This window comes from Dipodomys merriami, unplaced genomic scaffold (genome assembly GCF_024711535.1).
Source record: "Dipodomys merriami isolate MVZ:Mamm:240054 unplaced genomic scaffold, mDipMer1.0.p SCAF_3, whole genome shotgun sequence".
Classification (NCBI taxonomy): domain Eukaryota; kingdom Metazoa; phylum Chordata; class Mammalia; order Rodentia; family Heteromyidae; genus Dipodomys; species Dipodomys merriami.
Genome location: NW_027204492.1, coordinates 9,068,325 through 9,086,047, shown reverse-complemented (window position 1 = coordinate 9,086,047; position 17,723 = coordinate 9,068,325).

Here is a 17,723-nt window from a genome sequence, read left to right as displayed (position 1 = left end):
ATTCCATTTATTTATGTAAGCTAGTTAGCTGCATTTAACCATCCTAATAGTTCTTCAGAAATATTACTTTTAAAAAGCCCTTTTATTAATGTAAATTAATTGTACAAAACTGTCTCATTATGTATATGGTACACTTTAATAACACTCACCCCCTCTATTACTCTCTTTTAACCTCCCTTCTCTTTAGGGTAGGCATATACTATATTTCATTAACTCTACTTCTAGTATTCCTTAACTCACAGTCAAGGAATTAAAGTTAAAATAGACATTGGGGCTTACATTGCAATTTTCTAAAATAGAAGAATTCATAACAGGTTATCATGTTTCCTTGAGGTGCTAATTAAACTACATATTACCTTTAATTGTATGCACATGCCAGTATTGTCCTGTACTTATTCCTGCACACTGTGTCATTTTAGAACTGATGGCTTTTGCTCATGCTGAGACTTTGTCCTGGAATTCTTTTTTTGCCTTGTGTGGAAACAAATTTCATCTATAACATTTTCTACATATTTGTGTTATCACTTTCAGTAAAGAAGGGAGGAAACACACACACACACACACACACACACACACACACACCAATAATTCCATCTTAGTGCCTACCAGACACTATAGTAGACATGCATATAAATATTTTTTATTAATCTCCACAATATCTGACTACTTATTTCCTTATCTTAGCTATAAACAGAATTTGTCATACAGAGTTAGTGTTTTTGCCCAATTTGCACAGCCAACTCATAGGAGAATGGCAATCTACAATGTACACTACCTAACACCAGAGCTCCTGCTTTCTCCACTCTTCACCACTTCTTTCTACAGCGTCATTCTATACTGTAAACAAAGAAGGTGCTTTTGCCGTCTGGCATGTTAGGTGGATTCAAGCAACTGACTCATGAGTCCTCCTCCTTGATCAGGCCCTGGTTAGATAAAGTCAAGACAAACTTCATCCCTATCTTCCACAAAACAGAGAAAGTACAGCCAACTCTCCCATTTTTCAGAGAACTGTTCTGTCTGAGGAAGCTAGTCAGTGCAGAACAAACTAGAACCATTGATCAACCCAACTTCCCTTGTACAACAGAAAGACCTTGTGATAATATTCATAACTATGACGCAAATGATTAGACACCAAGTTTGACTGAAACATCAATACTTTCAGTATGTTGCTAAAGTTAGGAAGCATTGTTCTGAAACAGTATTTCTGCATCTAAATGTCAGTGAGAAATGCAAGTACTGGAGGAAGTATATGATGGTAAACACCCATAATCCTATGTGTAGGTGGAACCAAGAGGCTTGTGAGTTCAAGTCCAGCCTCACATAGTGAGCCTAGGATAACCAGGGCTACCCTAAAAATACATGGTCCCCAAAATGTGATTGCTACACTGTCTTAAATGTACAAAAGCAGAACTACTTGGAGTGATGAAGGCTTAGCAATCTGTTTCCACGAGCCTTCCAAATGATTCTGATGTGGATCAGATGTGTATTCTGATGTATATCAAGATTGAGTATCACTACTCTAAATGAATGACACTTTCTCCAACAGTGTCCCAAGTGTAATTTCCTGAAAACTGCACAGTCTGAAGATACCGCTGCTTTCGCTTATCTTCTCTTACATACAACTAAAGTCTAATGTTAGACTTATTGTCCTCTCTGCCTTGAATATGAGTAATGACAATAGTGTGAAATGCTTGTAACTAAGGAAAACTTTACATAATTCATGGCAGTTCAGAATTTTTTCCTATTGAAATACCCATTAACAGAGGTGAGTGAAAGCTCATCCATAAGCTCTCTCAGAGGTATTGCCTACCAACCTGCTGTAAGAACAGAACATAATTGTGATTGGCATCTCTTAATATATGGCTTCTCTTTCTAGTTCTTAATATATCCATGCATGGTTTTATCAAAAAAAAGAAACTTTTCTTCCAGTTTTAAACAGTCTAAGAGTTATTATCTTTGCTTTTAGATTTATGGCCCCAAAAAGTACATTTATTTGTGTCTACCGTGGACCAAAAAGGTAATGGGTAAACAGGTGCTGGTGGCTCATGCCTGTAATCCTAGCTACTAGGAGACTGAGTTCTGAGATTGTGGCTCCAAACCAGCATGGACAGAAAAGTCTCTGAGGCTCTTATCTCCAGTTAACCAGAAGAAAACCAGAAGTAGAGCTGTGGCTCACAGTTGTAGAATGATAGCCTTGAGCAAAAAAGCTCAAGGATAGTGCCCAGGCCCTGAATTCAAGCCCCATGACTGACAAGATAAATTAATGGATGGTATATTAAATTCAATACACTATGTCTTCCTAAAACACTTTTACAGAAACAAATCATTTTGCCAATTGAGAGTAGGAAGTTCTGGGTAGCAATAGAATTTAAACAGTATTCTGGTTTTAGTTCTTTACATTAGAATGCCAGACTATTGCTCATGTTTTGCTTAATTAGTAGGACTGTCTTCAACCCATGTTCCTTTGTCCACTTTCCTTTGTGTTCAGCTGTGTTGACTTAACTGAAGGCAAAATGAAATAGAAGATTAAATGAAACTAGGTACTTTTATTGGACAGAAATAGTGAACTCTGAAGATCTTTATCACAGGATTTATGCATTCTTTGTTTACCAACTGGGGGTTGGTCCAAACTTATGTTATTTCTGATTGCTATAAAAGCACTGTCATGATTTATATGGTCAAATTCTTCCCTTTGTAAAAAAATTCTCATATGCTTCTACTCTTGCCCAAAGCTTAGAAAGTAGGGAACAATTTGAAATTATTTTTTTCTAGTGATTTCAGGGTTTCAAACAAAATTATCCTTTAGAAACTTTGCAAACAGACAGAGAGAGTAGAGAGAGAGAGAGAGAGAGAGACAGAGAGAGACAGAGAGAGACAGAGAGAGACAGAGAGAGAGACAGAGAGACAGAGAGAGAGACAGAGAGAGAGAGCGAGAGCGAGCGAGCGAGCGAGAGAGAGAGAGAGAGAGACAGAGACAGAGACAGAGACAGAGACAGAGACAGAGACAGAGAGAGAGAGACTGGGAACCATTCTTAGCTATTCAGAAGGCTGAGATCCCAGTTCTAAGCCAAAATGGGGAATAATACCAGTGAGGCTGTTATCTCCAATTAACTACCAAAAAAGCCAGAGTACTAGCCTTAAGTACAGAATCTCAGGGACAGCGTCCAGGCCCAGTGTGTTCAAGTCACGGAAATAACTCAGGGGAAAAAATGAAGGTTAAGAGAGGTGAAATGGCATGTCTAATCCAGAGTTCAAACTTGTCTGTGCATAACAGCACGGCAAAAGCACATACCTAGGTACAAAATGTTCTCCTTTAGTATGCACTCATAAGATTTGACTACTGAACTTCTCTAAGGTCAGATTGCATGCAATCAATGTGTGTTTTAGTAGAATTATCTTTGCAGTACTCTTTCTCTTTCTTCATACCTATGCATCGCATGTCCCCTCACAAACTCTTACAGTTGTTTCCCCCCCCCCCCCCGTTCGTGGGGCCTGAACTCTGGGCCTGGGCGCTGTCCCTCAGCAACTCAGCTCAAGCTAGAGCTCTATCTCTTGAGCCACTGTGCCACTTCTGGCTTTTTCTGCTTATGTGGTGCTGAGGAATTGAACCCAGGGCTTCATGCATGCAAGGCAAGCAATCTATCATTGAGCTACCTTCCCAGCCCCTACAGTTGCTTTTTGACAAGTATAAATTGTTCTACCTCATCATCCATCCCTTAACCAAGAAATAACATTTTTTGTGCAGGTAATCATCATTAAATATGGAAAACAAATGTAGTCTTAGAGGGATAGGGTGTTACCCAAACAACTCATCTGTGCAAAAATAGAGGGAACATCTACATATTTTTATTTCCTAGTGATAATACCTAATCAGATTTCTTTGTTATATCTAGGTTTTAATATACTGCCCAATAATTTGTGTATCTGTGTGTTTGTATGTATGTGTGGTGCGGTGTCATTGCTGAGGATTACATTCTGGTCCTGAGTGCTGTCTCTTAACTGCTTCACTCAAGATTAGAGCTCTACCATTTGAGCCACAGCTCCACTTCTGTCTCTTGGGTGGTTAATTGGATATAAGAGTCTCATGGACTTTTCAATAACTAGTATATGTCTGGGACAAGTAGAAAAGGTCAAAACCTATACACATATAACCAGATAAGATGAAGTTAAGCGGAATGAACCCCAAGATAGGGACACAAGTATTTTTTTTCTTTCTTTCTATTGTTTCTAACATAGTTATGAGGTTCCATGTGATTTTTTTGTTGCTTTGTATGTCCCTCCCCCATAGTATAACCCCTGTTTTCACTGTATTTGATGTTGGTATAATTTGGGGAGGGGAAGGGAAAAAACAAATTGTATAAATAGGGATACTGGTTGACCCATTGCTACAATGAGATATACAAGACGCTATGTTGAAAAATGAACTGTACAATTTAAGCAGGGGGGTGGGTGGCAGGTGGGTGGTAGGGGAGTGGGGGCGGGGTGGGGTAGGTGGGGATATAGTTGTGCAGATGGGAGGGAAGGGATGATAAGGGAAAAACAAAGGAGGAGGCAACAATGCTTCATAAGAAATGCACTCATTACCTTATTCATGTAACTGTAACCCCTCTATACAGTATTTTCACAATAAAAAACTTATTAAAATATAAAACAATCTCATGGACTTTCTGGCCTGCTCTGGCTTTGAATAACAATCCTCAAATCTCAGCCTCCTGAGTATCTAGGATTACATGTATGAGCCATCAATTCCTGAATTGTAGATTTATTAATTTTTAGTCCATGTTATAAATATGTTCAGTAATCTATTCAAAACTAGTGAGCCAATATGTATGCAACACCTTACTAAGGTTAGATCATAGGATATTCCATAAATCTGTTCTGATTGCATTAGAAGATTAGAAAAACGTGTTAAATCCCTAGTTTATGATTTTAATTTGCATTTCCCTAGTAGGTAATGATGTTGAACATATATTTCTGTGCTTATTTTTCATCTGTGTATTACTTATAGTGATTTATCTTTTTGTGCCCTTTTTCCATTTCTAATTGGTTAATCTTTTTTTTTTAATTTCCAATCCTGAGCTTTTTTTGCTCAAGGCTAGCACTGTATCACTTGAGCCACAGTGTCATTTCTGTTTTTTTCTGTTTATGTGGTACTGAGGAATCAAACCCAGGGCTTCATGGATACAAGGCAAGCATTATACCACTAAGCCACACTCCCAGCCCTGGTTAATCATTTTCTTGTTGTTTCATTAAGAAAGTTCAAAGGTTATATATTATATTTTTTAAACCTTTTGATATGTATATAGTTTGCAAATATTTTCCTTTTCTCTATCTTGTCTCATAATCCCCTCCACAGAATCTTCATAGAGCTATGGTTTTTTTTCCCTCCTTTTTATTGGCATCAGTTGTTCAAAGGGGCTTCAGTTTAATGAGTCTATTTTCATATACTCTAAATTCTTGATCATAACCACTCCCTCCTGTCCCCTGTTCTTCCTAAGTCAGTCTCGTTAATTTGCCTTTTTGGTTTTTTACACATGTCCATGAAGAACTGTGACTCTGTTTACCTTCCTGCATTCTCTACTTACTTTCTCCACTCCCACAAGTTTTATCCAAACCCTAGGTTTCAACTTCCTTATGTTCTTTGTTAAATTATATGTTAATTGCTGAAGAAGTTTCACTATTGAAACTCAGATGCGCATATACTACATTCTAGTTACATTGTGTATCTATATTTCAGGCTAACATCTACATGAGGAAAAATGTGACCTTTTGGCTTCTGAGCCTGACTTACTTTACTTAATATGATGGCTTCTAGATCCATCCATTTCCCTGCAAATGACATCACTTCATTCTTTATATAGCTGCATAATATTTCATTTTGCATATTTTCCACATTTTCTTAGTCTATTCATCAGCTGTGGAGCATCTGGGCTGTTTCTATAACTTGGCTATTGTGAGTAGGTCATTCAGCTATTTTCAAATAAAGCTTAGTTTGCTATTTCTTTGATATGATGGATCATGCCTTTGATATCATGTGTTAGAATTATTCTCCTAAGCCCAAGTCAAAACAAAATGTCTTCTATGCTAATACTTAACATTTTTACCACTTTATAAATTTATATTAATAAACCACTTTAAGTTAATTTTATATAAATTGTTAGACAGAGATTAAAGTATTTGCCTATAAATTTCTTGCCCCTAGAAGTCTGAATTTGCTTCATATACACAAGGATTTGAAACAAAATAACAATATAGAAACAAACATAGGTCAGCATGGCCAATAGAAAAGTAACAGTGGAGAAGCCTTGGTATGTAGGTAAGGGTTAATACTTTGTACCTGACATCCATAAGATTCAGAAAAGTTTATAACGTGCTTCTGCTGAGTCTTTCTTTTGCTAAAATGCATCACTTACATACCATTAATTCCATCACACAGGTGCCATGGCCAGACTGGGCACCATGCTTGGAGTTTAATGCTATGAAGTCGACTTCCTGAAATTGTTAATAATTTTATCTTTGAGGGCTGGGATGTAGCTCAGTGGCAAAGCGCTTGCCTAGCAAGTGCAACGTCCTGGGTTCGATCCCCAGTACCAAAAAAGAAAAGACAAAAAAAATACAGTTAAAAAAACCCAAACAAAAAAAAAACCAACCCTTTTGGGCTGGGAAGGTGGCTCAGTGGTAGAGCGCTTGCCTTGCATGCTCGAGGCCCTGGGTTCGATTCCTTAGCACCACATAAGCAAAAAGAAAAAAGCCGGAAGTGGCACTGTGGCTCAAGTGGTAGAGTACTAGCCTTGAGCTGAAGAGCTGAGGGACAGTGCCCAGGCCCAGAGTTCAGGCCCCACGACTGGAAAAAATAAAAATAAAAAAAAAATAATTTTATCTTTGAACTGTGTTTTGTAAATGCCACTTATTAAGGCAATAGAGCATATTCCTTGGTTTGCAGACACAATTCTATTGCCCTGTTACAAAGGATAGCCTATCATTTGTTTTCCCCTCTGTCCTACCTTGCATTGCTTCCATGCTTGGTCTTTTTCAGGGCCTAGGCAGGGAAGTGGTACACTAAGTACTTGTACATTATATCAAAGGGAAGGGCTCTATTCTGAAATTGCTCATGACAATCCTCATGGCCAAGGTACCATATCATTAAATAACAAGTCACAAGCACAATGGTGGGTGTGATAGAGATAAAAAATAAGAAAACATTCCCTGCTTTTTGAACAAGGGATAATACAATTTTATTTTGTATTTGGCCTTAAAATATGTAGCTGTCCCTATGTGTAGGCTTAACAGTCTATTTACGTTGTATAGGACTTCTTAGAACATCAAAGTTATAGTGAGTAAAATAGAAACAATTTATGTCCGTGACAAGCTAAAATAAAATTCCCAATTGCGAAACTTCTATGCTTAATGTAGCTGATTAAATTTGAGTGTTCCCTACTTATTGCAAAATTCACCCTGAAGCTAAGATACAGAAAAGAGATAGCAACGCAAAATCCATGTTCATAAGTGATGAAGTATTTCAAACATCAAAACATAAAATACAAAGAGAAACCGCTAAAAGTATTGAAGGTCAAGAAGTGTGAAGAAAGATCCAGACAGAGTGAGCCATTGAATGCAGATCTCAAATAAACATGTTGAGCTTATTTTCTCTTTTTTAAATGTACTATATGTAGGGATATAAAATCCTGTCATATTTTTGCTTATAAAACTGGAATGAACTCAAACAAAGGCTGGGAAAGGTAGTTGATCTAGACACCATTTGTTGCTAAAAAGTAGAAATGGGGATAAATCAGAAACCCAACAGATAAAACTATACTAACAAAATGCATTCAGTTATGAAACAAGAGGTTAAAAGGAGAATCATCAATACAAATTTTGCACAAAAATAAACGTTTAAAGAATTTACTAAAAAGTCTCAAGTGAAGTCTTCTTAATATTATTTCATAACTGAATGCATTTAGTTACTGTAACTTCTCTTGACCTACATATTTCCTTTGTATCATTTGTCCTAAGTGTAAAAGAAAATGAAGAAAATATTAGGCAAAAGTTTAATTATATTAAGCGGTACCAAAAACAAATATATAACCAAATAAAATAGGTCATGAAAGTGAAATTTTACCATTTTAAAAAATAAACTGAACATTTAAGTAGATAATACATACTATCTAAAACAATAAGGGACTGATTGTAGGAAATATACATTCTCCTTTGGACATTACTACTACAATAGGGAAAGAACATAAATTATACAAAATGAGATAATACAATGCAAAGGTGTTAAGTGCTTTGCAAATGTTAAAATTTTGTCATAATTTTAATATTAATCAGGCTATGTTCAGTACCATCAAAGTGTTATATATGGGAAAAGAATGGTATTTTCTACTTATGCAATATATAAATATAATGAATATAAATTTCTGTATTTATTTTCTAAAATGTGACTAAGTTTTAAATGCTGGGAAATGTGGGAGAAATGAAAGTGCAACAGAAACCATGGCTTAACTCAATGAAATATCAAGTGGACAAAATAAAAATTTTAGCAGTGTACTTAATGAGAATCCTTAATTCAAGCAAGTTGAAACTGAGTCTTTAAAAGCAATGTCTTTTCAAATGTGCATACATCATTACAAAATTGTATTATATATTAATGAAATTTTATAAAACAAAATGTTTAAAAGTAGCATAAAGGACTTGGAAGGTGGCTCAGTGGTAAGTGCTTGCCTTGCATGCCTGAGGCCCTGGGATCGATTCCTCAGTACCACATAAGCAAAAGAAGGCAGAAGTGGCACTGTGGCTCAAAAAGTAGAGTGCTAGCCTTGAGCTGTAAACACTCAGGCTCAGAGTTCAGGCTCCATGACCACACACACACACACATACACACAAAAATCTCTAAATAACTATCAGATTAGTAAGATAAATTGTAGAATATCTGAAATCAACTTTTATTGAAAATATTTCATAAAATATGTAAAAATATAACAAAACATTCTGGAAGAAAAAATACATAGCCTTACACATGTATAGAGTTTAGAATCTGATAGGAAATGTACTCATTACCTTGCTCATGTAACTGTAACCCCTCTGTACAGTATTTTATAATAATAAACTTATAAAAAAGAATTTGTAATTCTTATTATTAAACAAGAAAAACAACTGGACAATTTGAAACACAACAGCATTTTTTTGTCGGTCATGGGGCTTGAACTCTGGGCCTGGGCACTGTCTCTTAGCTCTTCAGCTCAAGTCCAGAGCTCTACCACCTGAGTCACAGTGCCACTTCTGGTTTTCTGGTGGCTTATTTGCCTGGGCTGGCTTTGAACCATGATCCTCAGATCTCAGCCTCCTGAGTAGCTAGGATTACAGGTGTGAGCCTCTGGTGCCTGGCTCAAAATCACAGTTTTCTTGAACATAGACCCATGAATATAAGCCTTCTTTAGGAGTCAGTATTGGGCTAGGAAATTTTTGGCAAGGAAAGAATTGATAATGACTCAGTATAGGCATCTCTAAGTCAAAAACTCCAGTCCCCTGCCCCCCACCTTGTGTGAGTTTTTTCCTCCATTAACTCTACCAGATCCTCACAATGAACACAGTAAAAACAATCTGATCCTACTTTTGGCTAAGAAAGGAGATGTGCAGCCATTTTGAAAGACACCCAGAGCATTTTGCTTTTAACAAGGCTTGTCTTCAAGAGCAACTACTTACAAGTCTAACTGATTGCAAGTTCACAAGAACACAACTGATCTCTGAGATGAAAAATTCTTTAACTCTAATATACTCTAGCTTTTTCAGGAGGAAGAGAAATGCCAAACTCAAGTCCTATGTAGCCTATACATTTCTCTTAAGGGAAAACTGCAAACTGCTAATAACACCATAGATCAAAATTAGATGGTTCTGTGAAATCTCTTCTCCACACCTTATCTAACCTATCAGTGTCAAGCCCTAATATATTAACAGTGCAGTAATATGGAACACAACTTAGAAAACTTCTTTCCTAAGACCTTCTTCATGAAAGCTCTAGAGAAACCCAAAGATTACAGAGAAGTACAAATCAGGGCAATAATAGAAGATGTTGTAGATTCTGACAACTACAACTAAAAATATCAGCAAGAACCTAATCCCTAGTCAGATAAACATTAAGGTGAACTCTAACATTTATTTACCTCAATTCCCTTTATTTAATACATTACGCATGTCTTTCTACAAAAAGTACATGGCATGCTAAAACATGAAAGACAATGTTTGCAAAGATAGGGATAAAAGTAGGTTCATATATGACAAAGACAATAAACGGTCAGATCAGTAATTTAAAACAACTGTCATATACAAAAGAGTTAGCATAAACAACATGGAGAGGTGTAATCTCTAAGAAAGAATAAACATAGTATTGGAAATCAAGAATACTTTAAGAAAATTGTTCAATAGGTTCATTAATATTGTTAACAATGAACTTAAAAAATGTCAACAGAAACATTTGAATTGTAACTTAAAGTAAAACACAATAGAAGATATAAAACATAATATCAAAAAATCGATGGATAATTATAAAAGATTTTTTAAAAAGCTGAAAGAAAGGAGAGAATAGAAAATGTAACAGACAAAGGAAACAGAAAGAGAGAGGCATTATTCAATACATGACTAGTTGTCCTGAAAAAGAAATTAATAAAACCATAAATTCATCTGGTGGTTCATGCTTGTAATCCTAGCTACTCAGGAGGCTGAAATATGATAATTGTAGTTCAAATCTAGCCTGGGCAGCAAAGTCTGTGAGACTTATTTCCAATTAACCATCAGAAAACCAGAAGTGGTGCTGTGACTCAAAGTGTAGAGCACTAGTCTTGAGCAAAAAAGCTCAGGGACAGCTCCTAGGCTGAGTTGAAGGCTCACAACCAACAAAAAATAAAACTGGCAATAAATTACTTGCTATCTTACAAATAATAAAATATGAAAATTATAAAATAGGCACTAGTAAACAACTATAATGGGAAAACAACTATAATGGGAAAGGAACCAAAAGAAGCAGGGGAACTTTTCTTCTAAATCCCATGCAAACAAATGTGATGTTAAATATAAAATAGGTATTCTGAATGTCAGAAAATCTTAATGTAGCATATATTATAGCAAAAATAAAAGTGTCAAATAGCAAATCTTTCAAAACCTCAAAAGCTACAGATTTTCTCACATGTGGATCTTCCTAAACTTTTAAGGAGACGGTAGCACTGCGTAAATTATTCCAGAGTAGAAAATGAAACAATCCTCCAAGTGAGTTTTATGGACTTTCTTTTAACCTTGTAAGAACAAAGAACATAACAGGCAGTGCACAGAAAGAAATAATAGACTAATCTGACTAATCAACATCAATGTACCATTACCGAATTAACATATTATAAATTGAAAGCAAAAAATGCAGGAAAACCAACGTGAGTTCACTCCAAGATGCATTAGGTAATTTTAATGCATTAAGTAATTTTAATGAACAGATGGGAAAAGTGAAATATTATTTTTAAAGCTATATGTACTGTTCCTTTTTTCAAAAATCTTGTCACCAAAAAATGCACTTAAAATTTGCTTACAATGATAGAATAGAGACAGAAAATACTAAAGTAACAGACATCCTCTGCAAAAATATTTCTTAATCCCAGATCTATGAAAGTCCCAGATTTCGCCTAGCTTATGAATATAACTTTAGATCTTTCCAACTATTCTATCTTTCTAACTTCATTTGGAACATGAAGTTCGGCTTCCTTTAGGATATCCTGCTTCCTTCCTGTGTGATTTATTCAGTCATGTCTTCTTTCCAGAACCTCTCTTTTGATTCATTTCATTTACTTCTCTTCCACTGGTACAATTCAATTATTCCTTCCTTCATGATGCTTCTTTAACGTTCCCATGACTAGGTGAACAGTAGCTCCTATAGACTGCTCAATCCTCATTTCCTTCAATTGTACACTTCATTGTACAATAAATACAAACAAGAGAGGACAAAAAGAAAAATATACACTTCACTTTCTCCATTTTCTAACAAGGGCTTTCAATCATATTAGTAGATCATGGTATTTGCTGAGGACCTGGCTTTGCTACATGCATGACAAAATGTACTTTGCCCATCATTCTCATATACACTTTTATATCATAATTTTGCAAACATTTGTCTATGAATATATGTCCCTCAACAGACTTATTTCCTAAAATCAGGAAGCCCAACCTCTCTATATGACTAGAATACCAAAGACTAGCCTAGCACTAGGTCTCTGAGCAGGGAAAACAAACCTCCATCCCTCATAAGAACTTCTGGAATTTTCTAGAAGGAGAGAAAAAGAGTGGAGAGGCTAGTTGCTGATCATTTAATTGTCTGTGAAGCTGTAATCCAATTTCTGTTCCCCTCAAGACAAAGCAATTTTTAGTTAGCATATTATTGACTTTCTTTTGCAAAGCTTATTTTATTCATTTGAATATATTTTAATTATTTAGTAGTGAAATTCACATTTTAAGGTGAGTTTATTATGTCAAGCAAAACTTTAAAATGTAGCACATGAGAGACACTGAAAGAGCTTTTAATAAGAGCTGATAATATACTAAGTAGAATAAAGCAAATAATGTAACTTAGAGTTATGTTCAGCAATGAGTTTAGGTCAATAATAATTGGTAAGTGTAATTTTTATATGAATCTTGCTTATGTTATGTTTACTTGTATTATGGAGCTTCATATTCTTATAGGATTTTTCTTTCCTGTTGACCTTATTTTTTGTTCTAAGTAATAAAGAGAACAAAGTACAATAAAATGTTAATCATCTCTTCAAAACAAGATATCCTATACTTTGCTCCACCATTGATTTTGCTTATACATATAACACCGACTCCATGTTATTGAATTCAACAATCTGGAATCAATAGTGTTTGAATAGGGGCCTATCTGCATGAGGAAGTGTGAATATATTGTCCTTGAAAGAAGAAGAAACTCTGTATTCCTCAAGGAATTAGAGTACCATATTTTATACCAGAATAAGTTTTCCACGAGTATCTGAGTTCATGTAAAAGTGTAAAAGGCCCACCCGTTAAATTATGGTTTACATTTCTAAAATACTTGGAATCTTTGACTTTTTAAATTAAATCCTGGATATTTTAAAATACATGCTTCATAAAAAAGCAAGAATATTTTAGATATGAGACCCTTGTCCGTTGTATGGCTAGTAAAGATCAAAGAAACAACTGCCCAATAAATAAGTGGGCTAAAGACTTAAAGAGAAACTTCTCTGAAGAGGAAAGAAGGATGGCCAATAGACACATGAAGAAATGCTCAACCTCTCTAGCCATAAAAGAAATGCAAATCAAAACAACATTGAGATACCACCTCACTCCAGTTAGAATGGCAAAAATCAATAACTCTAACAACAACAGATCCTGGAGGGGATGTGGACAGAAGGGAACCTTACTTCATTGTTGGTGGGAATGTAAACTTGTTCAACCACTTTGGAAAGCAGTATGGAGGTTCCTCAAAAGACTTCACATAGAGCTCCCCTATGAGCCAGCAATCCCACTTTTGGGCATTTACCCAAATGTTTGCAAACAAGACCACACTAAAGCTACCAGCACAACTATGTTTATTGCAGCATTATTTACCATAGCTAAGATATGGAACCAACCCAGATGCACCTCAGTAGATGAATGGATCAAGAAACTGTGGTATATATACACAATGGAATTCTATGCCTCCATCAGAAAGAATGACATTGCCCCATTTGTTAGCAAATGGAAAAACTTGGAAAAAATTATATTAAGTGAGGTAAGCCAGGCCCAAAGAAACACAGGTCCCATGGTTTCCCTTATTTGCAATATCTAGTGTATGTATGAGTCAAGCAGAAAAGGTCAGATAATGTGATTTTAGGAAAATGAACCCTTAGATATGTATTTTTATGTTTTTTTTCTTTCATGCATGTGTTTCTAACGCATTTATAAGATTATTTCTTTGTTGCTTTGTATGTCCCTCCCCCACAGTATAACCCCCACTTTCACTATATTTGATGTCAGTATAACTTGTGGAGGAGATGGGGAAAAAGAAGTCGTTTAAGGATTCAGGTGGACCTGTTGCAACAATGAGAAGTACAAGTTGTCATGTCCAAAACGAGCTTTACAACATTGGTGGGGGGGGGGGGAGGGGGGAAGGATTGGGTGGGGGGGAGGGGGGCGGCTGGGAAGGGATGTGAAGGGTAAACAAAGGAGGAGGCTGCAATGCTTGGTAAGAAATGTATGCATTATCCTGCCCATGTAATTGTAACCCCTCTGTACAGTATGTTCACAAATAAAATAAAATAAAATTTTTAAAAAAGCAAGAATAGAAGGAAATAGAAAGAGTAGTACCCCTGCCAAATTGGATCTATTCTCATCAGGAGAATTTTTACAGAAAGATTAGACCACTTTTCTACTCTGTATTTAGGAAAGTCATGTATATGTTTGCATACTCAACTCAAATTGTTCTATCAGTTTATTGTGAAGAACCACTCAGGTTAATTGCTTGCCCAACAGTTTTTCTGTATAAATCCAATTTTATCTTCATCCACTTGTTAAATTTAAATGATGTAAGAGAAATCAAATTATATTTTTATAGATAGTTATCTATCTTCTTGGGGAAGGATTGTTTTGATTGAGAAAATAGCTTGACCACTTAACTATGTGAAATAAAACTCCACTCCATCCACACTCTTCTTCCTGTTCTCAGATACTTCGGTGCATTTGAGAATAGACTAAGAATAGATCAATTCAAAGAGCTGAAACATCCAACCTAATAAAATGAAAAGAATTGTTGATGCTCTTGAACACTAGAAATGATATGGGGAAACTTGGTAATTAAGAGGAGACGGGGACAAAGAGAGTTTAGCAAAATAATAGGTAGACAGGATTCCTAAAAATTGAAATTTATACTTAGATTTCGTTCCATCTTATGGCTCTATTTAAGTTGCATGTCTAGAACAAACTAGTGTGGAAAGCAGGGAAAAACCACAAGAAACAGTATGTAGGTTAGGAAGAGAATTCAATATAGGCAAGTACAAGTAACAAGAGGTAATTAGGAGGTACGTAAACCCTTCGAGATGTTAGGAATGAGGTGAGGGTTGTTTTTCCTCTGTAAGTGAACCTGCAGGGTTTTAAATTAAATATTCAAGGAAAGAATAACCCCATTGGGCTAGAGAATGTAGAGATACCTCACTGAAATAAATCTGTTCTAATCAACTGAATGTTGTGTATATTATTACTGACAAGCATCTATCTTATAGCAGAAGGAATTCTCAGAGGGATGAATTCAGAGGAATTGTATGTGGTCATGACAAGAACATTTGAGGTAGCTTAGAATACCTTGCATATAAATAAAAAATATATACCTTGCATTTCTTATTATTAATGAAGCAGTAAAGGTCTGAAGTCAGAATAGTGATAACTGTGCTTGTTACTTCCCCCCAACCCCAAATGGATGTGAGTTTAATAAGACTAGGGAGAGTCAGTACACTTCCAGATAGTACTTTAGTAGCTGACAGTAGTGATATATCTGCTGGGAGTATAGAAAATATGAAGATGTACCATTTGTAATGCACAAGCTATTCTTTCATTTATATAATCATTTGCAAATTAATGTGCAGATCTGTGTTTCTCTTTTAACATAAAACTGAACATATAAACTGAACATTCCCTATCAGCTAAGATCATTGTATTTACTCTCCACATCTTTTGTGGTTTTGGTGACTCCTTTTGCCCATTTCTAGATTGAGAAAATACTTCAGTGATCTAAGTCAAAATTATGTAATTTTTCTATCAAAATGAGTTATTTTTATTCTTTCTTTGGTCTAATCTTTGTACAACTCCACCTAGACTTGATTTTCTGTCACAATACTTATGGTAAGGGTAACATTGCTTAGCTAGTCAGGCTTTACTGTAATTAAAAAAAGTATTATGCAGTATGATTATTAGGATATTTGTATTTCTATGAAGGAGAGAAAGAAAACTTGGACTTGATATGATTGTATAAGGAAACGTCCTGGACAAAATGATTCCTGTGTCGTATCTTTAAGCTCCCTGTAGGAGGAGAAGGTAGTGAGGCAAAAGAAATAGGAAAAAGTTCCAATGCACAGCACAATGAAAAGGGACAGACAGAGCAATAAAAGAATGAGGGTTATTTAGAGAAGTTCTAATTTGGCATGATAGTAGTTGAGAAAGTGAAGGGAAGTGGTGTGAGGATACAGCATATACAGATAATAACTATGCAGAGGTAGTATTGATTGAAGAAGTAATGGATAGAAAAGGCTGACTTGAGATGTAAAGTCTGCACCAGGAAATTAGAGACCCAAACTTTTCTAAAATTGCTTTTGTTATATCAAGGAATCCGAGAACAATGAAAGTGAAACATTGAAAAGTGTTCATTTAGCTTTTTCAGGCCAAAAGAAAAAATAGGCTAAAAATATCCTCTTTTATTCTCAGTACTATGATCAGTTTGTCTTAAAAAGACGGAACTTTTTTTAATACAAGCTCTGAAAGCCTCTGTGTGATTGGCTGACCAAGACAAACTTACATTTCACACAACTAATTCACAAAGAACACCTTACTCAAACCTACAGTGAGAAGGAATTGTCCCTACCATAGACTTTCTCTGTAATGAGTAACCTGTAAATGGATTACAATGATCGGCGAAATGTCTCATGTATTAGAAATATATGGAGCTATATGGATAGCATAATGATCAATGATAAAACAAATTTACTAGTTTGTTATAAACAGAAAATCTTCTTTGAATTATTTTAACATATGTTAACATGAAAAAAACCTAATGTATGATTTATGGCATTGGTCATGTGGATATCATCTAACAATTCTTGCTGGATATAGCTCTCCATTGCATGAAAACCATTGAGCCACAGCCTATCAGAGACTCATTTAAAAAAAACTGACTTTTCAGTCGGGCACTGGTGGCTCACACCTATCATCCTAGCTACTCAGGAGGCTGAGATCTGAGGATCACATTTCAAAGCCAGCCAAGGAACATCTGTGAAACTCTTAACTCCAATTAACCACCCTAAAACCAGAAATGGTGCTGTGACTCAAGTGGTAGAGTGCTAGTCGTGAGCTGATGAGCTGAGGGACAGTGCCTAGGCCCAGAGTTCAAGCCCCACAACCGACCAAAATTGACTTTTCAATTTGCTTCTCTCTGTAATTACACAAATATTATACATTATTTGCTTGGAATGATTTCTATGTATGTAAAATGTCTTATCACTATACAAAGGTAGCACAAGTAATCTGAGTCAAAGAATTTTGACACGTGGAAATGTCCATTCGTGTTTTCATGTTTACTTCAGTATAAAGAATTCTATGTGAGGAGGAGGATGGTAAAAGAATGAACCTACAGGGCTGGGAAGAAGGCTGCGTGGTAGAGCGCTTGCCTTGCATGCATGAGGCCCTGGGTTTGATTCCTCAGTACCACATAGCCAGGCTGGGCAGGAAAGTCCATGAGACTCTTATCTCCAATTAACCACTCCAAAACCAGAAGTGGTGCTGTGGCTCAAAGTGGTAGAGCACTATCCTTGATCAAAAAAGCTCACGGAAATTGCTCTGGCCCTGAGTTCAAGCCACATGACAGACTAAATAAATAAATACATACATTTGGCTTAATTTTACAGAGCTTCCCAAAGTTAAAATTGTTTATTCTGACTCCTATAATTTTTCTGTATACAGAGCCTTTATTT